Below are 24,855 nucleotides of genomic sequence, written 5' to 3'. Positions count from 1 at the left end.
CCCCCCACCCCTCCACCGCTCCGGCTGGGGGCCGCGGGGGCGGAGGATGGGTCCCGCATGCGGAGGGCGGGAGCCCGGGGAGAGGAGTCAGAAGACTCGGAAGGAGAGGAGGGGGACGAGGAAGAGGCGCTGCTGAGTTGAGGGCCCCTGCTGCTGGCCAGCGCGTCGCACGTCCACCTGGACATCAAGTGGGCCCTATGGTAGCCGATGCAGACCCTAGGGGCCGGGGCGGGCTACCGGGGGCGGGCCTAATGCTCAGGGCGAGGCCTCTGAGGTTAGACTTGGGGAGGAGGTTAGGAAGCAGGGCGGGGTGGCCTCGGAATGCCCTGGACTCTGGAGGGTCGGGGTTTCTGGGTGGGGCAACCAGAGGGGGCGGGGCCCTGGGGTGTGTTTTCCGCTCCGCATTTTCCTCCGGCCACAGCCGAGTGGCCGGTGGCTGATTGGGTCTCTGGTGCACATGCTGGACGGCTGGTCGGTGGTGGAGAGCCTGGCGGTGCCCACGAAGATGCCCAACAGCCGGCTGGTCTTTGGCCGAGACAACTTGGAGCAGCTGACAGGTGTGCTGTGGGGGTGGGCGGCACAGACCCTTCCTCCCCTACCTGCTCACCCACCCACCCTCCCGGTGCCTCGGTCCACCCCACAACAGGCAAGCCCTTCCAGTATTGGCATAGGCTGCAGCCTGCTCTCTGCAGAAGCCCAGGGCTTTTAGTCCTGAACCTCAGACGTAGAGGTGGGACCTGCTGCCATGCACCCGCTGCCCCTGGGCAGGCTCCCCTTCGGCACCTGTCGCACCACTCGCCATGCTGGGTCCAGGGCCCCTGCTGTCCTCAGACACGTGGGTCCCTTCACCATTGTACCTGCGGCATAACCCCCCCACTTCAGGCCCTGTCAGACAGGCTGCCAGTAGTCTGCCTACACTGACAGAGCTGTGGGTGGTCACACACCTGCAGGGAGACCCCAACTCCCCCTCCACCCACTGTGTGGCTGTCCTGTGCACCCCAGAGACAAACCCCCTTTCCTCAGAATAACTTCTAGGGCAGGTGTATGAGCGCACAGACTCACCTGTGATGTGCTCTTCCGTTAGAGGAACTCCTGCGCTCCCCAGAAGTCACATCTGTGTTCCTGAACGTGGAGAGGATGGCTACTGACAAAAGGTACTCACACACCCGAGCCGAGCACCTGCAGCTACCAGGTGTAACCATTGACACAGGTGGGGGGCAGAGCTGCAACAGGATGATCAAGTTGGGGACAAACAGAGGGATAGCCCAACTTTATCCACGGCCACCTGCCCAGGTGTGTGCACTGCCTATATCACCTACTCAGGTGTGTACCCCTGCCCAGGTATGGTCTGCCTATGTGTCACCTACTCAGGTATGTATACGGTTATAACATGAAAATTACAGTGAAGTCAAAGAGAATAGGAACGATAAGAGAGAGATTAAATGTAGGAGTCAGACACATTTTATGGTAGCATGCTCACCTCAGCCCCTCTTGGTGGTCCACTTGGAAGTGGGAGAGAAGCTAGGCTGTCTTTACTATCTTGGGATATTTACAGGTAGCCAAAAAGACGTGCATGTTCAATCATTACATATAGTCACAATCATTACATATAGTCACAAGGTGGGTGGCATCAAGTCAGGTCACTGAGCTCACAGGTGAGGAAACCTCAGACCTGCATTGGAGGAAGGTGTGAGTGGGGCAGGGTGACAGGGTGGGAAGATGTAGAAACAAGGTGTGTGCTTCTGTAGGCACCTAAAATCAACCCTGTGCTGACTTTAAGGCAGAATAGCTGGTCAGGGGGGAATCGCTGGGTACGATATTTAAAGCAGGATGATGTACTTGGACTTAGCTCTAACTCACCAAGGTGGAGGCTTTGCTACCAGGGAAGGCTAGATTTCCAGATTCCCTTTGTTAACAATTGGGGAATATAGTCCTCGCCATATGTCTCTCAGTGTTAGTTTCCCAAAGACTCTGAGATCCCCCTGCTCAGGTGGATGCTGGCAGCCGTTGTCACCTCCCACCCTGACACAGCGCAGACAGCAGAGGATCATGGACACTAAAGGACAGTGTGGCCGTGGTGAGTCATGGACAGTAGTGGACAGTGTGTAGCAGTGGTGTGTCATGGACAGTAGAGGACAGTTTTGGGCAGCAGTAAGCCTTAGAGTGGACCTCTGACCCTCACTGCTGAGTACCCTGTGGGTGTTGGTGGCAGATTCTGGACCTGGTGCCCTAGTCTGTGGTGCACCTCAAGGAGGCTGCCCAGCAGATGCCATCGCAGACAGTGTCAGCATGGGGGACACAGGGGCAGCATGTGATGGGCGGGGAGGGGATGACCCACTTCTGCAGCCAACATACCCTCCCATTTCTGCACCAGGTCCGACCTGAAGAAGGACAGACACATGCCACCTAGACCGACAGGGTGGGGGCTCTCGCTACATCATGGCCTCAGGTGTGTGTGCTGCTTCTTGGCCCTGGACCCCAGGGTGGGGTGGGGGCCATGATCATGGCCTGCCCTTTGGAAGTCGGGGAGGGGGACCTTGTGAGACGCCTAGGAGGGTGGGTGTGCAGGTGACTCGGGGTTCCTGCGGCATGTTCACACCTCGGGGCCTGTGTGTCCAGAGGGCCACAGCAAGGGGACAGAAAACAGATGCTTGAGGTAACATTTTCTCCCAGATCTGGTGACCCAGAGTCTGAGGTCCATTTTTGGGCAGGGTTGGGCTCCCTCAGGAGGCTTCCAGGGGAGGGTCCTTCCTCATGGTCTCCCACAGCTCCTGGGGGCCCTGGACATTCCTGAACTTGTGTCCGCATCTTTCCAGCCTGTGCCTCTGTCTCTATGTGGCCGTCTCCCCTCGGTGTCCCTCTGTGTCCCACCTCCTCTGTTAGAAGGGCACCACTCCTGTAGGATATGGGCACCCCTGCACTTGGGTGAGCTCAGGACACTGTTGTGATGTGAACTTGGTGGCACAGAACATGCCCTGGATGGTTCCTCCCACCCCTGCCCTAGGATGACATCGTCCATAGGTTCCATGGTCACGGCTCTCATGCAAGCCCAGGGTCCCATTCTCCTCCCCACCCCGGGATTACGTCATGCACATAGGCGCAGATGCCATGCTCACGCACCCCCCTCTGCCAGGCGTAGCAGGGGAGACATTCCTGCAAGTGCAGCAGCATCTGCTGAAGAACAGGGAGGCACAGATCAAGGAGGCGCTGCAGAACCTTGCCACCAAACGGAGACTGCTATGCCAACAGCTGCAGGGCCACGAGCTCTCCACGGTTGCTGTCCTGGGGTACACAAACTGTAGTGAGGACCTAGGGCATGGGGAGGACTGCCCAGACGGTGGGGGTTGATGTGGGGGAATAAAGACTGAGGGGTCGACATGGGCACACAGACTGTGAGGAGGAGGAGATGTGGGCACAGACTGTGATGAAGGGACGTGGGCACATAGACTGTGATGAGGGATGGACATGGGCACACTGACTGTGATGAGGGGACGTGAGTACACAGACCATGATGGGACGGCATGTGGGTACACAGACCTTGATCTCGAGGTGAAGTGGGCACTCAGATTGTAGGGTGAGGTGATGTGCGCACACAGACTGTGAGGAGAGGACATCAGAATGCAGAGTGTGATGAAGGAATGTGACACACAGACTGTGATGAGGGGATGTGGGCACACAGACTGTGATGAGGTGGTGATGTGGGCACACAGACTGTGATGAGGGGACATGGGCACAGAGACTGTGATGAGGAAGTGATGTGGACATGCAGACTGTGATAAAGGGACATGGGCACACAGACTGTGATGAGGGGATGGTGTGGGCACAGACTGATGAGGAGGTGATGTGGGCACAGAGAATGTGATGAGGTGATGTTGGCACACAGACTGATGGTTAGGGGACATGAATACACAGACTGATGAGGAGGTGATGTGGGTACAGAGAATGTGAGGAGGTGATGTGGGCACACAGTCTGTGATGGGACATGGGTACAATGACTTTGATGAAGGAACATGGTTACAGATACTGAATTGAGGGTACATGGGAACAGAGACAGTAATGAAGGGATGTGGCCACACAGACTGTGATCAGGAGTTGATGTGGGCACACAGACTGTGATGAGGGGGGCACACAGACTATGATGAGGAGGAGACATGGACACGCAGACCGACATGAGGGGATGTGGGCACAGAGACTGTGATGAGGGCACATGGGCACACAGACTGGGATGGATGGACGTGGGCACAGAGACTGTGATGAGTGGACGTGGGCACAGAGTGTGATGATGGGACATGGACACAGAGACTGTGATAAAGGAGGTGATGTGGGCACACAGACTGTGATGAGGGCACATGGGCACACAGTGTTATGAGGAGTGTTATGGGCACACAGTGTTATGACGTGGGCACAGAGACTGTGATGATGTGATGTGGGAAGAGAGACTGATGAAGGGATGTGGGTACACAGAGTGTGATGAGGGGATATGGGCACAGAGAATGTGACAAGGGCATGTGAACACACAGACTCTAAGGAGGGCATGTGGGCACACAGACTGTGATGAATGGATGTGGGCACATAGACTGTGATGAGGGGACGTGGGCACCCAGACCATGATGGAGGTGGTCACACTACGTGATGAGGAGTGGACATGGACACAGAAACAGTGGTGAGGTGTGGATGTGGGCACAGAAACTATGATGAGGGGACATGGCACAGAGACTGTGATGAAGGGACATGAGCACACAGAGTGTGATCAGTAGGTGATGTGGGCACCCAGACTGTGATGAAGGGACGTGGGCACACAGACTGTGATGAGTAGACATAGTTACAGATACTGATTTGAGGGAATAAGGGAACAGAGGCAGTGATGAGGAGACGTGGGCACACAGACTGTGATGAGGGCACGTGGGCACCGAGACTGTGATGAAGGGATGTGGGCACACGGACTATGGTGAGGAGGGGTTGTGGGTAAACAGACTGAGATGAACAGGTGATGTGGGCACACAGACTGTGAAGAGGGGATGTAGGCACACAGACTGTGATGAGGCGGTAGTGTGGGCACATAGACTATGATGAGGGGATGTGGGCACACAGACTGTGAGGAGAGGACATCGGAACACAGAGTGTGATGAAGGAATGTGGGTACACAGACTGTGATGAGTGGACGTGGGCACAGAGAATGTTGAAGGAACGAAGGAACGTGGGCACAGAGACTGATGAGGGGACATGGGCACACAGACTGATGAGGGAACATGGGCACAGAGTCTGATGAGGAGGTGCTGTGGGCACACAGACTGTGATGAGGGGACGTGGGCACAGAGACCGATGAGCTGACGGCACAGAGAATGTGATGAGGAGTTGATGTGGGCACAGAGACTGTCATGAGGGGAAGTGGGCACACAGACTGTGATGAGGTGATGTGGGAAAACAGACTGATGAGGGGACCTGGACACACAGACTGTGATGAGGGGATGTGGGAACAGAGACTGTGATGAGGGGACGTGGGCACACAGGCTGTGATGAATTGACATGGGCACACAGCCTATGATGAGGAGACGTAGGCACACAGACGGGTGAGGAGTGACCTGTGGTCCACTGCGGTCAGTGGTCAGGATGGGTCATCCCCACCGTGGTGCTTCCTCAGTCCTTGGTGGGTCCATGCAAGGACCATCTGCTTCCTGAAGTGCCCCTGGGAGCCATTCCCCGACAGGGCACCTCACAAGCAGTTCCTGCCCACCCGTCAAGTGGCCCTGCTTGCTGCAGCAGCACTGAGTGAGCTTCGGTGGGACGTTCCGACGGAGACGGACTGGGAAGCAAGGCTGGCCACTGCGTGCACACATCAGCCCGACCATCCCATGGGCCTCAGCCAGCTGATTGGACTGGCCTAGGACAGTGCAGGCTGGGGGGCTGTCAGGGTGATGTCACCATGGGCTGGGCCAGCCTCCCCCATGACAATTGCCACACAGTGTACATGGCTGCCTGTGGCACCAGGAGGCCTCCATGCCCGTCAGCTGCCACGAAACCCCTCAGTAGCCAGTGGGCACAGCGGGTCACTGTGAACCCCTCACCACCACGTCAGTGCTTCAAACCACCAGCCTCTCCGAAGGACCTGCGCCGTCCGCTCCCATGAAGACTGACAGTCTCGAGAACCCACAGGGCGGTCTACCCTGACCCTCAGGGTCACAGTTGTAATGGACTCACTGGCCATGGGGATTTTGTTCTTGTGTCCATTTCAGGAGGGTCCCTGGTGGTGCTGTGAGGTCAGCACACAGCTGCCCACTACAGGGGCAGCAGTACAAACCCACCAGCCGCTTCTCCGGAGGAAGATGAGGCTCTCTGCTTCTGTGAACAGTGACAGGTTTAGAAGCCCTGTATAGAATCAGTCTGTGTGGGACTAGCCCCATGGGCAGGGTTATAGGCCTGCATGAGGTCAGACTGGGTCACACTGGCTCTGTGGACAGGGTTAGAACCCTGCACGGGGTCAGTCTGGGTCACGCTGCCTCTGTGGACAGGGTTAGAACCCTGCATAGGGTCAGTCTAGGTCACACTGGCTCTGTGGACAGGGTTAGAGACCTGCATCTGGTCAGTCTGGGTCACACTGGCTCTGTGGACAGGGTTAGAACCCTGCACGGGGTCAGTCTGGGTCATGCTGGCTCTGTGGACAGGGTTAGAGGCCTGCATGGGGTCAGTCTGGGTCACACTGGCTCTGTGGACAGGGTTAGAGGCCTGCATGGGGTCAGTCTGGGTCACACTGGCTCTGTGGACAGGGTTAGAGGCCTGCATGGGGTCAGTCTGGGTCACACTGGCTCTGTGGACAGGGTTAGAACCCTGCACGGGGTCAGTCTGGGTCACACTGGCTCTGAAGACAGGGTTAGAGGCCTGCATGGGGTCAGTCTGGGTCACACTGGCTCTGTGGACAGGGTTAGAGACCTGCATCTGGTCAGTCTGGGTCACACTGGCTCTGTGGACAGGGTTAGAACCCTGCACGGGGTCAGTCTGGGTCATGCTGGCTCTGTGGACAGGGTTAGAGGCCTGCATGGGGTCAGTCTGGGTCACACTGGCTCTGTGGACAGGGTTAGAGGCCTGCATGGGGTCAGTCTGGGTCACACTGGCTCTGTGGACAGGGTTAGAGGCCTGCATGGGGTCAGTCTGGGTCACACTGGCTCTGTGGACAGGGTTAGAACCCTGCACGGGGTCAGTCTGGGTCACACTGGCTCTGAAGACAGGGTTAGAGGCCTGCATGGGGTCAGTCTGGGTCACACTGGCTCTGTGGACAGGGTTAGAACCCTGCATGGGGTCAGTCTGAGTCACACTGGCTCTGTGGACAGGGTTAGAGGCCTGCATGGGGTCAGTCTGGGTCACACTGGCTCTGTGGACAGGGTTAGAGACCTACATCAGTCTGGGTCACACTGGCTCTGTGGACAGGGTTAGAACCCTGCATGGGGTCAGTCTGGGTCACACTGGCCCTGTAGCCAGGGTTAGAGTCCTGCATGGGATCGCTCTAGATCAGACTACCCTGTGAATAGGTTGGCTATTGATTGGCAGATACCACAGTGACTTCAACCACGCTGGATGTCTTTCGGGAGCAAGTTCCAACTTCAGAAGCCAAACCCTTTGTTGCCACGGCACCGGTGCTGGCTCACAGCAGCCTGTACCCTCTAGGACAGGGCAGATTTGTGAGAAGGACAAACTGAGGCACGAGTACAAACAGAGAAAAAGTTAAGAGACTATCACAGCTCTTTATGAGAAAAGAATCTCCCGGACGAGGTTCCATGGTCTAGCAAGTAGCCCAGGGAAGTCACGCCCAGTGAGGAGAGTGGTGGGTTTTTCAAGGAGAGGCCGAGGAGGCTCCCTTTGGGAAGGGTTTGGGGCTGCAGTTGCCAGGGATTTTCCACTGCTGGCATGTTCACCCTGAATCTTATTGTCCAGCCATTGCCAGTGGGGAGGAAAGATGGTTATTCTTGGAGCCAGCTCTAAGAATGGTCCGCCAACTTCGCTGCCTGGCACATGCAGGGAGAAGGGTTGAGGCCCTGATAACTGCCCGTGTGGTGTATCCCAGGCTCAGCCACAACAGCCCACTGCACCAGCGGAGACGGGGGCTAGCTTCTTGGGCTAAGCTCTGCACATGTGACCTCTGCCCTGTCGCTCCTTCTCCAGTGAAAACCAGCCTGATCCAGGCCTTGACGGGAGATGCAGCTGCACAGCCTTGGGACCAGCTGTTTGCCATCCTAGACATGACGGCCTACACGGGCTCCCTGCCCTCACACCTGACTGTGCTGTACGTGGACACCATCGGCTTCCCCTGCCAGCTTCCCAATGAGTTCGTCACCTCCGTCACTGAGAGCAATGCCTTGGAGGCCGGCCGTGCAGTGAGTGAGGGAGCTCAGCCGGGATTCCCAGAGGAGTGCCCAGGCACCATTTGGGGCAGAGACCGGGCACAAGGGGGCCCACCTGGGACAGAGAAGACGGGCACCAGGGGGCCAACCTGGAGCAAAGAGGGCACCAGGGGGCCCACTTAGGACAGAGAACCTGGGTACCAACCTGGGGTAGAGAGGCTGGGAACCAGGGGCCCACTTGGGATCCTGAGACACCAGACACCCTGTTAGCACCTGGGACAGAGAGGCTGGGCACCAGGATGCCCATATGTGTGTATATGAACAGGTTCTTGTGTCTGTGAGCAGGTAACCTGTGTATTTGAGCAGATCCCTGTTTCTGTGAGCAGGTACCCTATGTGTTTATATGAGCATGTCCTCTCTGTCTGCGAGCAGGTAACCTGTGTGTGTATATATAAGCAGGTTCTTGCGTCAGTGAGCAGGTAACCTATGTGTGTATATGAAAAGGTTCTTGTGTCTGTGAGCAGGTTACCCGTGTCCTTGAGCATGTGTGTCTGGGAGGGGTTACACTTTGTGATCAGGGGATATTTCAGGTGCCTTGTACCTCTCAGCAGGTGGTATGTTATCAGTAAGCTGGTACCGTGTGTCTCTAAGCAAGCACCGTGTGTCTGTGCTGGTAACGTGTGTATCTGTGAGCAGGTGCCTTGGGTCTGTTGAACAATGCCCTGTACCACCAGAACTAGCAACCCAGCGTAATAACCTCTGAAGCACCTGGACGAGAAACCTGTTGAGCAAATCCCTGAAACACCAGGGTTAGCAATGCAGAGTACTAACCACTGAACTACCAGGACTAGCAACCCATCGACCAACTCCCTGAACCATCAGGACTAGCAAGCCTGCACACTAACCACTGAACCACCAGAACTAGCATCTCAGGGAACACCACTCTGAACCACCAGAGCTAGCAACCCAGGGTACTAACCACTCCACTGCCCAGAGAAGCCAGCCAGTGATCAACACTTCGAATCACCAGAACTAGAAATCCAGTGTACTAACCTCTCAACTGCCAGTAGTAGAAACCCGGGGTACAACTCCTGAACCATGTGTGTGTGAGCAGGTACCCTGCGTCTGGGAGAAAGTCCAGTGCGTCTGGGAGCAGGGGCCCTTTGTCTGTGAAAGGCCCTGTAGATGAGGAAGTCTGGTGTGCTTTTGGGCAGGTACCTGGTGTGTCTGTGAGCAAGTACCGAGTCTGTGAGCAGGTACCATGTTTTTGTGAGGAAGAGGGGTGTGTGTGTGTGTGTGTTTGTGTGCGCGCGCACGCGCGCACAGGCACCATGTTGTCTGCGCAAGTCCTGTGTGTCTCTGACCAGGTACTGTGTGTCTGAGAGCATGCAACCTGTGTCTGTGAGCAGGTACCGTCAGGGAAGCCAGCTCCTAAGAAATCATCACAGGCCCAGCAGGTGCAATTGTACAGCGATAATAAGTGAAGATTATAGGAAAGTCATAGAGAATAAGAGAGATAGGAGAGAGAGAGAGTGAAATAAAGAAGTCAGACACATTTCATAGTAACATGCTCACTTCAGACCCGCTTGTTGGTCCACTTGAGGATGTGCAAGGTGAGAATTGCAGGAGTGAGAGAGATTTATTACTAACCGAGGCTTCTATACTTTTAGGGGGCGTGCAAGCCCCCTAATTACAGGTAAAGACATAAGTCACAGGAAGGGGTTGTACTATAGGTAATACAGTAATGAGAGGGGGACAATCTACGGGTATACACGCAATAGGAAGGGAAGAGATTGGAGTATACATGTGACAGGATGGGCAGATCCTAGATTCAGGATGGCAGCCCAACTTTGGATGTCCCTGAGCTGGTTTGACCACTTCTCTGTCTCTCCATGGAACCGATTACTGTCCTTATCAGTAGGGTGTGAGCCCCACCTACAGTGGACCAGACAGTAGTCTGATGGCTGAATGCCTTCAGGGAGAACATCTCTAAGCATCTGACTTCCCACCATGTGCTGGCAAACAGCCTCTAAGGTTTGGCATAGATTTGGAGGAGACAAAGCTGGGGTAAGGTCTTTCTATATCCCACAAGGTACCATGTGTGTCAGTGGGCATGTGCCCTTGTCTCTGAGCAGGTTCCGTGTTGTCTGTTAGCAGTTACTGTGTGTCTGTGAGCAGGTACCATGGCTCTGTGCGCAAGGACATTGTGTCTGTGAGCAGGTACCCTGTGTATGTCTATGATCAGGTATCATGTGTATGTCTGTGAGCAGGTGCCCTGTGACTGTGCGTAGGTAGCATGTTGTCTGTGTGCAGGTACCATGAGTCTGTTAGGAGGTTCAAATTATGCTATGTTATCATTTTCACCTGTTTCTCTTATGTCTTTGTATAAACAGATATAGTTTATTTCATCTATGTTACAAAGTGTGTGTCGCTTAGGCAACTCTTCCTCAGCAAGAGACCTGGCTCCTGCTCACATTGGTCCCTGCACAGCCCCAACCCACTCAGGTCCCATGTCTCACCTCGACATTGGGCAGCAGCCTGGAATCATAGTTCGCCAGCCCTGGACTCCTCAGCTCTCTGGACACTCTGCTGCAAACAGCCACCAACACGCCTGGGCCTGCCCGTCTGCCTGCTGTGTTCACCACTCCTGGGGGATGGAGGGCAGGCTGACCACGGCTCGAGGGGCCCTGACCAACGTCAGAGTCAGGAAGGGGGTCCTACAGGGAGCTGCAGGGATCACCGACACCCCCGTGGGAGACTATGATCCCTTCATCCCCTTTTCCATCATCTGTTACTGTCTGTGCTCTTACGGAGCAGGGTGGCCTCCTGCTTACAGGTCAGCAGTTTGAAACCACCTGCTGGCTCCAGGGGAGAGAGAGATCAGCTGCCCCCGCCCATACAGAGTCACCACGCTGGAGCCTGCAGGGGCAGGTCTGCTGTCCCATAGTGGTGAGTTCAAATTCAGAAGACGGCAGTGAGTTTGGGTCTGTCATACAACGCTATGTCTACATCCCTCTCTCATGACCCTGTATGTGTGCTGCTGTTTCATTTTTATACATACACTATGTTAATATGTGTCTGTTCACCTGTATGTCTCTGTGTTATTACATGTTTCTGTCTATGCAGACTCTATGTTAGTATATATCTGTTCACTTGTATGTCTCTGTTATTACCATGTCTCTTTCTATGCAGACTCTATGTTAGGATTTATCTGTGTACGTCTCTACCCATGTGTGTGATTACCCAGGTATCTTTTCTAGTGATTATTTACCCCACCCCCTCCTATCTGCTTCTCTCTGTGGGAAAACCAATTTTCCTTGCGTTTATTTTTCTTTGGTAACAGTGGCCTCAGACAGTGACTGCCTTCAGGGACTGCCTGATTTTGCTCAGCACAATAGCTTCCAAACATGTCCGTGTTGTGAGGAGCGTGACAGTGTCATGATCATTCTTTAGAGACACACAGGACTCCATTCCACACAAAACTCTCATCATTCTTGAGATACAGAGTATTCCGTTCCCTGGGACCTCGGGGGACCCCAGACTCCTGTACACGTGAGGTACAGGACAGGTCAGGACTTTCCGTGGTCAGGGACCGGTGAGAACAGAGAGGATGGGGGTGGGGTGTTGCCCTCCTGCCTGGGTCCCTGCATGATAGCTGACTGGGTCAACTCCACCTTCACTCATTCGTTCATTTGGAGTCCCTAGGGCCATCTGTCCCTAGTGGGCTCAGGCCCCGATTTCGTCTGCGTGTCCTTAGCCCCCAAAACTCTGAAGCAGGAGCTGAACCCACAGCCGCTTCCCCACCACCCCCACCCTATGCCTAGTGGGGTCCCTGAGCCTTTGACACTGCACCACCCCCACCCAGCCCAGGGCAGCTGCCTTGAGTGTGACATCCCTGCCAGCGCTATCCCCAGCTGCGCTCCTGCATCCCTCCCTCCGCCCATGCGTTGGGGCCGGTGAGTGCCCTGTTGGAGTGGCCATATTTCCAGCCTGCCAGGATGCCTGGTCCCTGACATGGCTATTCTTGCAGGGTGATCAACCTTTCCCTGCCCCTTCCCTTCCTCCCTGAGACCCAGCTGCCACCACCAGCCAGTGTACCCTCCTCACCGCGCCACCCCCCCCACCCCCGCCCAGGCCATAGTAGGACCCTCATGGCCTTACCCCACCCAGCTTCTTGTGCCCTCATGGACCCACAGTGGGCATGTTGCCCTCAGGCTGCAGGGTCCCCAGGGCTTCCCTTCCTGTCCCCAACCCAAGTCCAACTTGCTCCACCACGGCTGCCCAAGGGGGGCAGCAGCCAAAGGAGTGCATGGCTGCTCATGCTCCCGCCTGCAGGCCCCAGGGGACCCTCCACAAGCAAACATGGGCAGATTGCTCCCAGCCCACAGGGCCACCTCCAGGGTTGCACCTTTGACCCTGAGCAAGCCAGGTCAGAGGGGGCTCCTGCTAGTCCCCTGAGATGGTCTGACCCTGGGGCGAGTGCATCCTCAAGGAGCACTGAGTCCACCCCTCTGGCCACCGCCCAGCTCCTCCCCCCCCCCTGCCTGTCCCCAGCAAAGCCTGACCCAGAGGTCTTCTCCCACCACAGGCCATGTGGGCATCATGGTGGGATGACCAGGGGAGAGGGCCTGTGAGCTCCGCCCATCCTCAATGTGGTTGTCACTGGGCCTCTGGCTCCTGTCCACACACCCCTTCTGTTACCTCCATGTTCTCGGGTCCCTGGGATCAGAGGGGGGGGGGGCTGCCTGCCATCCACCCAGCTCACATCCTGGACCCAGCACCCTAACCCCACCACTATCAGAACTCAGGGACCCTGTGAGCTCTAAGCCTTTCCAGCCTCCAGCCCTCCACCCACCCACGCCTTCATCCCCCACACCCTCCCCTCTCCCTTCACCCTACCCACCCTCCCCTCTATCTTCCCCCTATTTGTTCACCGTTCAACCTATGTCTTCCTTGTTTCTCTCTCTCTCCCTCCCCTCTCCCTGTTGTCCTCCTGGGTCATGACACGGAGCCTTGGGTGGGGGCCCTGGCTGGTCGGTGCACCCATATGTCCCTGGGGTGAGGCTGCTCACTGGGAGACCCTCAGCTGGGAGTTGGGGGCAGGCCCTGAGCAGTGCTGAGGTTCCCTGGCGATGCTAGCCTCCGTGGGGCAGGAACCTGACCTGGGGCTGGCCTTGGCGCAGGGTATGCACCCATTCTTGGCCCGAGCCTGCACTTCTTTCTCATGTCCTGCCTCTAGAATGTTCTAGACGGTGTTTGCCAAGCACAAGAACTGTTGAAAGGGCTGTCTTGATTTTAACTTGAGCCAGTCTGCTGTGCCAGTAAAAGTGGACTCACATCATCCATTGGAAGCAGACAGGGCCTGCACTTTCAGCATGCTCATTAAATTCACCAAGAGTCCAGCTGTCCCAGAGAAGTAGAACCCAGGCATTCTCCGCAGCTGGGTGGACACACAGGCTTCTTTCTGGGTGTGACTTGCTCACTTGCTCCTTCACAGACCCTGGCCTAACTCCTGCCTGATTTGTGGGTCCCTCAGTCACTGCACAGGCCTGTGGGGTTTTGTGCAGACTTCAGAGGAGGCTTCCTACGGACCCCATAGCGTCCTGACCAGCAGGGCGCAAATCCACAGGAGAGACGCTGACGTGGGGTTTCTTACGTCATACATACTGACTGGGACTGTGATGTTCCTTTCCACTATCGACTGCTCCCCAAGCTCTGCAAACACAAACTCACTGCTGTGAAGTCAGTGCTGACTCAGTGACGCCCTGTGGGTTTCTGAGACTGTCACTGCTGACGGGAGTAGAAAGTCCAGTCTTTCTCCTGCGGAGCTGCTGGTGGTTTCCAACTGCCGACCGTGCGGATTGCAGCCTGGGACATGGGACCTGAGGGTGGACAGGCAGCCAGTGCTGTGAACCTGACAAAGTGAAGAAGAGGATGCTGCCAGGGGATCTGTTGCTCTGCAGCCCCATGAGAAAGACGCAGAGGGCATGAGACTGAAAAGCACCTTCCCAAACTTTGTCGGCCAGAGTGACACCAGCCCCTGGAAACCGGCGTGTGCACCTGCACCCGCCAAGCGGAATCACCACACTCTGGAAGTAGTGTGCAGAGGGACGAGTCAGCCCATTGCTCCCTAAGCAGAGGTTATACTCCCCGTCTGCCTCGTTCAGTGATGACATGGACATGAAGGGGTGGAAAAGCGCATCGATGACAGGCTGAGAGCCTTCTGGGAGAGAAACCACACAGGTCCAGTGCAGTGACAACAAACGGAAGATAAAGGTACTGACAAATTGCCAATGGGAGAGAAAGGGAAGTCAAGAAAATGCACGGAAGCCCTAGTTTGTGGGATTAAGGAGTGAAGGGGTGGAGTCTAGCTTGTCAATCAGATCACAGCCTGATAATGCCTCTTGTGGGTGTGGCCTTCTCATGAGGAGGATTTAGGGTGTGTGTGTGTGTGTGTGTTTTTCACATTCCTGGTGATAAGCCACATGGAGCCATGCTGGTGGCAGCCGGAGCCCTGGAGATATGCCCACTGCCATTGGATCCACAGGACTGTCCATTTACCAGCCTGTGATTTTCCTGCATACAGCATCATTGTGAACGGCTATGTGAGTCTGAACAGGAATTTATGGACTAGTATTGGACATATAGGCTAATATTGGACTTACAGACTTGATCTGGACTGGGCTGGGATGTTTTCTCAATATGCAGTTGCTCTTTGATATCAAGCTTTCTCTGACATACTTATACGTGTCTCTGGATTTGTTTCTCCACTCAACCCAGCCTCACACAATTACTAAGTGTGTTCATCTGGGTTGACTGGAGAAACAAACTCATATACTCAGATGGTGCGATAGTTTATTGTGCCAGCCTGGCTGATAAACACAAGTAGGATTAATTGAAGGGCGGAGAGATAAATGGCTCGGTGAGCCTCGCCTTGCTTGTCTCTCACTCTTTAATCATCGGACCTGCGTGTGGCTGCCTTGCTTGTTCTGTACCTCAATTTAAAGAGTACACTACCTGTGGGACACCTAGCCTGTGGACTGTGTTGCTGTAAGTTAAGGTCCCTTTAAGTTCACATGATTGGAATGTTCGTCTCTGGAGCTGGGGACCGACAGTTAGTGACAATTGGTGACCTGCCTTGCTGTTTGCTGCCTGGGTATATGTATAGCCCAGCTCTCTCTACAGAAAGGGACTGGCGGCTCTCAAGACTTAAAGGACTGCTAGTATCTCACTGATTTATAATTTATAATTTAACTGTTAATTTCTTGTATTATCTAGCTGTATATAATTTAATGGTTCATTTCTTGTGTTATATATCTTTATAAATATATTTATACATAATTAATAGCAATCTGGTTTTGTCTTTCTTGAGAACCCTGTCTAACACAGATGGGTCTTTCCTCTCCCTCTGCTCCACTTTCCTGTCGAGTAGACACACTCAGGAGCTGGAGGAGCCATGTGGAGATGCTTCCATCACCACCAGATACATAAGACTTTCCACCCACCAGCCTGTGATCTTCCTGCATTCGGCATCATTGTGAATGGTTGTGAATCTGAAGAGGAATTTATGGACTAGTATCGGACAAATAGGCTACTATTTGACTTACAAACTTGATCTGGACTGGGCTGGGATGTTTCCTCAATATACAATTGCTCTTTGATATAAAGCTCTTTCTCACACACAAATGAGTATCTCTGGATTTGTTTCTCTAGTCAACCTGGTCTAACATAATTCACTTACTGACTGGATATTTTAAAAATCAAATTATGTGACAGACATGTTTTAGGGAAAGGAAACAGACTTACAGCATTGAAAGTATGTAAAGCTCCATGCTATAAAATAGTATTTACAAATTTCCCATTAACAAATAAACCTACCAAAGCATGACTGAAAACAACTACACTGAAATTTTGTAAGTTTATTTCTGGATGATGAAACTGTAGGTCATTTTCTTCCACTGGCTACATGACATGTGTAATGAGGAAGTCTATGAGCTGAGAACATTGTGCGACTGTATCCACGCCCCCCCCCTTTATCCAGTTTCAAATATTCACCCTCCCATTTCTTATTCTATAAGGTCAGTCAAAAAGTCCAACACTTTAAAACAAAAAAGACTAGCAACATAGCAACCTAACACTAATGCTTAGATAAACAGAGGACTAAGGGCACAGAGTATGCAGAGAAGGAAATGCACTTGAAATGAGACTCCACCTTGGTCATTAAAACTTGAGATGCTCATAACATTCTGCTGTCCATCGATCAGACAGGCCAAGAGCACAGGTTCGATAGATCCTGCGTCCATGTGAGTAAGAGTGCTAGCTCACCTACGGCCTCAAACTGGTGGAAGCACACGTTGGTACAACTCTTCCCAAGTGTGTTTTTTGCAGCATCTATCAAAATTGCAAGTAGCACAGTGGTTAAATGTTCAGCTGCTGGCCCAAAGGCTGGCAGTTCAAACCCACCAGCTGCTTTTCAGGAAAGAGATGTGGCAATCAGCTTCTCTAAAGATGACAGCCTTGGAAACTTCCCTTGGCAGTCCTCGTCTTGTCGTATAGCGTATCTTTGCGTTGATGTCCCTGGACAGCCGTGGATACCAGCTTAACAACCATGCATACTCTTTGGTCCGTCGGTTGTTCTACTGCTTTCTCCCACAGATGTAGTGCATACACACATGGTGTCTTCCCTGCTACTTTGTAACAAGTGACCTAAGTTTGGGGACCATCCAAAAATCCAACTTATGATTGAATGATTAAAATTATATCTACTCTTTAATGGAGGGATATCAAGCAACCATTAAAAGGAGGGTTACTTTTATATAAATGATACGGCGATAGCTTCAAGATGTTTCAAATAAAAGTGCAGTGCCATGCATGTGACATGAAAGATGACTACACTTCACGAGCTGGTATCTGTTCAAGACATCTCTGGAAGGACCTGGAAACCATAGCTGCCTTCAGAGAAAGAGGGAGAACATTGTGGGTACTCCGTCTCACTGTACACCCATGGTGTTTCATGATTGATCTATCATGTTTGAGTAGCATATTTGGAATAAAAAATAGTTGATATTGGAAATGAGAGGCTGTGGAGCAGCACTATGGTACAGATGGAAAACTAATTGCAGGCTGCCAACTGGTCCCCTGCAGCTCCTGGGCGGTGGGGCTCCAGGCAAGCCCTCTCCCTTCTCTGGGCCGCCTTCTCCTCTCCTCAAAGAGAATCACAAAATTGCTTTTGCGCTCTTGAGAATCTTTGTGCTCTTGAGAATCACAAAATTGCCTTTGCTCTCTTGAGCTTCTCCATTGTTTTCCAAACAAATACTTGTTTTCAAATATCACATGAATTACCACCTAGAATTACCACCTCCTGTTACAGTTTCCAAAGGCCATTCTCTTGGGAAAGTTTGTCCCAATCAACAATGTTCTGTGTACTCTTTATACACTGGACCCCAGGTTAAGTGCTAGATATATAGGATTGAACAAAACAGGTCCCCCTCTTCAGTGAATTCAATAGAAGACCTCCCAGGGACTGAGCACCAACTAAATGGCAGGTGCTGGATAAAGTCTCTTCTATAATTATATTTCGTCATGTTCACATCAACCCAACCTTCTGTAGGCACAATTAGCATCTTCATTTTACCGATGGACATATGGCAGCCAAGAGGTGACAAGTCACCTGCTGACAAGAATTGCTTAGCTGGGATGTGGTGGTCTTACTAATGTGGATCCAGATCTGAGTGACACCAGTGTCAGTACTTTCTGTCTGGCCTGGCCGGGGAAGAAAGCACATGTGCCGGGGATGGATAAGCAGGAGTGTGTGCCAAGAGCAGCGTGAATGCTCCCTGTTACGTTGGCGTGGAGATGTGTGTGAAGCCAGTAGTCAGTGTGTGTGTGGCACTTGTTAATCCAGATGTTGGTGGGTGTGTTCCAAGAAGCCTTGGCGCAGGAGCAGTTAAATGCTATGGCTCCTAAACAGGCAGTTCACACTCAGCAGCTGCTTCACAGGAGAGAGATGTGGAGTCTTCCAGAAAGACCTACAGCAGCGGTTCTCAGTCTGTGGGTCGTGATCCCTTTGGAGGGTGAACAACCGTTTCACAGGGGGTGCCTGATTCATAACAGTAGCAAAATGACAGTGATGAAGTAGCAATGAAAATAATGTGATGGTGGGGGTGGGGGGGTCACCAGAACATGAGGAGCTGTATGGAAGACTCGTGGCGAGAGGAAGGTTGAGAACTGATCCACGGCTGTAGAAACCACATAGGGCCAGTTGTCCTCCACCCTCCTGCAGGGTCACAAGGAGTCAAAGCAGACTCGGAGGGACTGGGTTTGTTTTGCTTTGTCTTTTAGATTTGTTCCCGTGAGCCGTGTAAATGGTGGAATCGTTAGTTTCCCCAAACAACCCCATATCTGGCTGCATGGTTGCCTCTGTGCCAGGGCAGGGAGGCATGCAACCCGATGCCAATAGCAGTCAGTTCGCAGGCTTCCGAGAGCCAGACCTTGTGGGAAGCCGCAGCTCTCGCTGCCATTACAAGACGGCGCCAGGCAGTCAGGGTGGTGGCCCAGTCAAGTGGTAAACAACCACTTAGAGCATGCGCACTGCTTAGATGACGTAGTCATAACTCCACCCTGGAGTATGCTAATAAGGGTTCTGGCGAACGCACCAATCAATGCACAGCACGTCCCCATAGAGCGCATATAAGCAGCAGTAGTTTGGGGCTTCGGGGTCTTTTTCCGCATCTGCAAATCGAACCCGTATTAAACGCCTGTGGAAGAATCCTGTTGTGGCGCGTCCTTCTTGCTGGCAAGACTGAGCGCATGACAAGACCTAACCTAAAGTGACTCTCACTCTCGGTGGAAGCAGTTAGCACGGGTCTGGAGAACAAACTTCAGGTTCTTCCTTGATGGAACACAGAGAAATGAGAACACAGTTACAGGCAGAGATGGACAGACAGCTCTCGGCACGCAGGAACCCACAGCCACGGAGTCCTTTCCCATTCACACTGGGCCACGACTGGGCTTCTAAGGTCTTGTAAATCTTCCCCAGAGCAGCTGCTGGGTTTGAACTGCTGACTTGCTGACTTGGAAGTAAGCAGCTGCATGCCTGCCCCCAGAGCACCGACAGGCTCCTTGGGCATTCAGTAAACAGTATTTATATGAATTCTCATACAGGCTTGGGTCCGCCAATCCAACCAAGAGCTCAGTGACATTTCTGACTAGATGAAATCATGGATGAAATAGATCAGTTTACTCCCTAGACATCAGTGTCACAGTTTTGTGGGCAAAGCATCTGATAAACAGATTCTCACCTGAGAATTTCTCCCACATCTTTCTGACTTTGATCACCCACATCACTAATTACTCTGGATCCCAGGTGAGGCAGATTCTCATCTGTACCCTCTCCTTTTAAACAAGTTCACAGACAACGTTGGCCATGAACTACTAGCTGATGCATTTGCCGTCTTGGGCCTGCCTCCTCGTGGCCGGGGAGATCGGACTGAGGTTGGTACCTGCTTCCACCTTGGCTTCAAAGGGCTCTTCTTGTCAAAATGCACATCACGGACGATCCTCCAACAGGGAGGGGTAGGGTTTACTGAAGGCAAAGACAATTTCCACCTCCCCAAAGTGGGTAGGTCAGGCGGTGGTGTGGCCATTATGGAAATCATTTCCTTCTTGAGCGTGCAAAGTGCTCTTGAAAAAGTGCTTTGTGTCTAGAAATTGTGTGTCTATAGTCAATGGGCTGCATTTGAAGCAACATTTCTGGTTTGATCTTCTGAGCTCCTTTAATATATCGGGTGTTTTTTATAATGCCCAGAGGGACATAAAATCTCCTCTCCAAGATAAGCAAGTGGAAGGCAAGCTGGAGAGTTAATCAACAGACATCTAGAGGGTTGTGGCAAGTCCCCGAGCCACTTCAGGTGCAGCACTGTGCAGTCCGAGGGAAGGAGAAGATGATCTTTGAGGGCAGGGAGGTGGTGGTCACCGCGCAAACAACCATCGCCAGGGAGACCGTGTGCTGCAGAAACTCCGCCTGCGGTGTCAACAGTGGGTGTAAAGTTCTATTCCCCCGCCCCCCACACCCACCCCGTGTCACATGCGGATAAACCATCTCAAAACACGCAGCGGCTCCGCTGCTCTCCTCCCCTCCGTCATGGAAGAGGAGAGCCTCCCTGTGCTGTGAGCCCAGCCAAACCGGCAGGTGTTCCCACACATTAAGAAACGTGCGAATGGAAAATTGTGTGACTACTTCACGTCAGGTAGAGACCTGCCTACTCAGTATAGACATGCGCCCCCTCTCATTTTGCATCACTGACCAGAGAGGGAAAACAATAATTTACATTTCCTGTGCTCAAACTCCCCAAACACTGCTAATCAAGTAAAGATAGCAACACCTACTCAACAGTGTCCCCGCTCTCTGGGTCCCCAAAGTGGTAATCATCTCTGCTGCTGGAAGCAGGGCATCCCTGACCCCCATCTAAGGCAGAGAGAACCGGGGAAGCCCAGTTTCCAGCCAAGGCTTTGCTTTGTTGAACGGAGACTCAGAACTGGTAGGAAAATCGGTGACAGGATCTCATTCCAATGATCATGCCTTTCACTTCATTCTTTGGCACTCTTTCAACAATTCAAAATACACTGCTCAAGACAAGCATTTATCCCCCCCCCCACCCCCGCCTTTTAAAACACAAAGCCACGACATTTTTAGCAACCACAAACACAGTGGCCTAGCCAGGCGACTCACTCTACAGAATTACTCACAACAATATAAAAAGATGGAAGCCCTCTATTAAAGGCTACCTGGACCCTCCTTGACATTCTACCACACATCTTTGAGCAGTGCGGGGATCTGACAGCCATGTTTAACATCGTTTGTGATGGAAAGGAATTGTTTCCAGGATCCGAAGGTTGATGCAACCACCTGACAGAGACACTGAGCGGCAGCAAGACTCTGACAGCAGGAAGCTGCAGGCTGGGTGTAATGCTGTCCCAGCCACAGGGACAGGCCGATCATCCCCAGCCAAGTATTTCACCTCCCCACACGGCAAAGCTGGCGAGAGGAAAGGAGAGCAAGGAGAGACTTGGGGAAGGAGGAGGATGCCGATCAGACCTGTCATCACTCTCACGACAGAGGGAGCGCCCAGGGCGCAGGAGTAAACAAAATGACCCTTGGAAAGGTCCATGATGATTTCATGGGAAACTGAGTCACATTCATGGGTATGTTTGAAGATTGAGTACAGGAGTTTTGCAAGCCTCTCTAGAACCGGAAATGCAGAAATGCTTCAACCAATTAGTTCAGACCTGCAAAGTGAGTGCTTAAAATAAGTTACACTTTAACATCTACAGATTGTATCATTCAATGACATGAATGTACTCCCATGAGCAAAATTTGTACATAATCTGGGTAAGAAGTATCTGATCATTTTCAGAATACATATGGCCCCTAGTTCTGACCACTACTTTTATTTGTTAGTTGACCAAGAACTCAAGTAGACACAGCAAGGGCCACAAGACCCCCCCACAACTCAGGGCCTGTGGAAAGGAGTCTCTCGCCAGCACTGAAATGTGACCAGACTTTGACAGGTGTGTCCGGTGGCCAGGACGTGTGCTCCGTTTTCTTTCTGACATGCTCGCTCCTCTTACTTGGCTGCAGCCATTTGACGCAGAATCCGAGGAATTTTCCGAGGGTCGCCTTCTCGGCAGAGAGGGCTGAGGGGCCAAAAGACAAGACGCGCACTCGGAAACCGCAAAAGAGTACTTTAAACAAACACATCCAATTTTGTTAGACTTGTTGATAGTCACAGATGGCCAGAAAATAAGGGCTGAATTGCTTTAGATTGCTGTTTGAATAACAGATTAATTTAATCATCAGTGGGAGATTGAATGACAAAAATTATTGGGTGGAGCAGCCAAACCACCAACCCTAATGGCATTCTTATGTAAATTCTTCTTTTCTTTTAGGCTCCCACATTCTTAATAAAACCTATATTTTTGAAAGTTCTTTTTAAACACTGCAAAGGGACTTTGTCCACATGGCTGAGACCACCTGACATGGGTGCTGGGATTCAATCAAAATATTTAGGCTCCATCTGATCGCTGCTGAGAGGCGGGCTGGCTGAGTGGCAGTGCAAGAGCGGAGGGCCTCCTGAAGTGGTGTCCTGCAGGCAGGGGACCTTCCTGAGGATGGTGGCTCCTCCTTGTTTCCCTCGCTTGTGGAGGAAAGGAACCGGTTCCTCAAGACTGAAGAGATCGTGTGTCGTTTCTGAAATACTATAATTTTCACCAAACTCATTCTAACTCACTACAGGCCAAGTACTGCAGAATCGTGTTACTTTGAATGCCCTTGACCTGAAGTTACCTACGAGAGCTGGCTGAACCTCCGTGACTGTTGTGCAGGCCTAGTCCTGTGAACTTCCATTCATTCCAGGCGGAAGCTCAGACAGCTCTACAGGAAGTACCGTATATACCCGTGTATAAGCCAAGTTTTTCAGCACAAAAATATGCTGAAAAACTGGGGTTCAGCTTATACATAGGTCAGTGGTAACCCAGCAAGGTGTAACATCTTGCTGAGGCCCCCCGAGGTAACAGAAAGAGCACCCCTTATCTCACGGGTGATTGTTGTTTCTCCACTATTCATTCAAAGCCCCACTGACATTGCAGGGCTTTGAATGTTTGTTAACTCACATCTAACCAAAGCCGTCCTATGATGTGGACGGCTCCAATTCGCAGAAGCACCTGTAGTGATTACTTATACCGGCAGCTGAACTGGTAAGGATGTGTCTGTGGATGCGCTCTGTCTCTCCCCTCTGATTTCTGTGTTAATTCACATCCTGCATCCCCCGCCTGCATGGACTCCCCCCACTCCTCCTGCTAACACGTCGCAGGGTGGGGTGGGGGATGGGGGGGCATTACCATGAAAGTTCTTTTTCAAAGTCTTGTTTTGTTATCCTATTATAAATGGATACTCTTGAACCAAAACAAAAATGTCAGTCATATGAGGCTGGTTTCAAAATGAAGGTTGGGTCAAGAGCAGAAGAGAGCAATAACAATACTGCAAGTAGGGAATTCTGTGTTGACAAAAAGTAAGTGAGGAATGGCGGAAAATGAAGGCTGACTTGGAACAGAATCCAAAAGCTAAAAAAATCTCGTCACGGTTTAATGTCTTTTTATGGGGCTCTAGAGAGTGAATTGCATAAATGGGCTATAGAATGTCGTCAAAATGGTTACTGCATAACACACATGGGAATCCACATACATGCTCTACAAATGGCTATGGATGACAAATATAAAGCACCAGGCATTGAAAAATTTGCTGTGTCAGCAGGATGGTGTGCCGGCTTCATGAATAAGCTTGGCCTACTATGTTTGAGACAAAGAACATCGTTACTTGTTTGGGATTTGTTCAGAGCCCACCTATCAGATGACATTTAAAAAATTGACAAAATCTAGTAAAGTTACTTTAGCCATTGTTCCAGGTGAGCTTACATCTGTACTGCAGCCTCTGGATGTATCTTTGAATAAGCTTTTAAAGACCATGTGCGAAGGGGACAGCACCAGAGACACGGTGTGGGAATGGCACCTGACCTGATCCCACCACACCGAGGCAAAGCACTGGGGGAGTGCAGCGGAACAGCAAGGGAATGGAGTGGCAAGGTCCCCAGGGAATGCTGAAAGTGGACTTTGGGGCCAGGGCGTGGTGCCCCAACAGACTGGACTGGAAAACGCTCCTAAGGGCCAGCAAACGATCCCTGAACTAACTACAAAAAAAAAAAAAAAAGACCATGTGCGAAGGATGTGGCATGAATGGATGTCATCTGGTCAAGCCCGACTAACAAAAGGAGGAAATCTCATGAAGCCTGACATAGAGTTAATAGCAAAGTGGGTTTGAGATGCATGGGAAGACATTCCAGAAGACATGGTGTGACGTGCCTTCCAGAAATGTAGTATTAGTAATGCTATGGATAGCAGTGAAGACTGCACTTTGTATGAAAATGACAGCAGTGATGGTGATGATGGTGATCTCAGTGAGGACAGCTTCTATGATGACCTCACACCAGCTGAAGCTCTGCATTAGGATACGGATGATGATGAGGAATCCAGTTTTGAAGGATTTTAACTCTTTACATTTTAGCTTGGTTGCTGATTGAGCTCAGGGAATACTTTTTTTTTTTAATGGGTTTTACGGGAAAACCAGAAAACCTGCTAGACAAATTCTAAAAGAGCTGTAACACTGGGGAATAACACTCTTAATGGATCACTGTTGATACCTTATTGTTTTTGTTGAACCTATTTTCCACTTACTGTGCTGGTTTACTAATGTTAAATGACTTGTCCTTTTACTTATGTTTTTATTTAAAATAAATATTTAAATACATTCCCCCCTGATGTCTCCATTTTTAGTAATTTTATTTTCATTTGTTTTGATTATTGAAACTCACCAATAGTTTCTGCACTTTCCACCCTAGGCTTATACTTGAGTCAATAAGGTTTTCTGGTTTCCCAGGTAATAATTAGGTACCTCAGCTTATACTCGGAT

At 51.8% G+C, this 24,855-nt stretch overlaps 1 non-coding gene across 1 annotated transcript; it reads right to left on the bottom strand.

Annotated features, from left to right (window-relative positions):
- Positions 1 to 24,491: 24,491 nt before the first annotated feature.
- On the bottom strand, positions 24,492 to 24,552 carry LOC142455754 (U7 small nuclear RNA). The gene has a single exon (XR_012785893.1). It is a non-coding gene; the product is annotated as a U7 small nuclear RNA (small nuclear RNA).
- Positions 24,553 to 24,855: the final 303 nt, after the last annotated feature.

Source organism: Tenrec ecaudatus, chromosome 8, assembly GCF_050624435.1.
Source record: "Tenrec ecaudatus isolate mTenEca1 chromosome 8, mTenEca1.hap1, whole genome shotgun sequence".
Taxonomy (NCBI): domain Eukaryota; kingdom Metazoa; phylum Chordata; class Mammalia; order Afrosoricida; family Tenrecidae; genus Tenrec; species Tenrec ecaudatus.
Note: the sequence above shows the minus strand (reverse complement) of the source record. Positions and strands in the feature narration are given on the sequence as shown.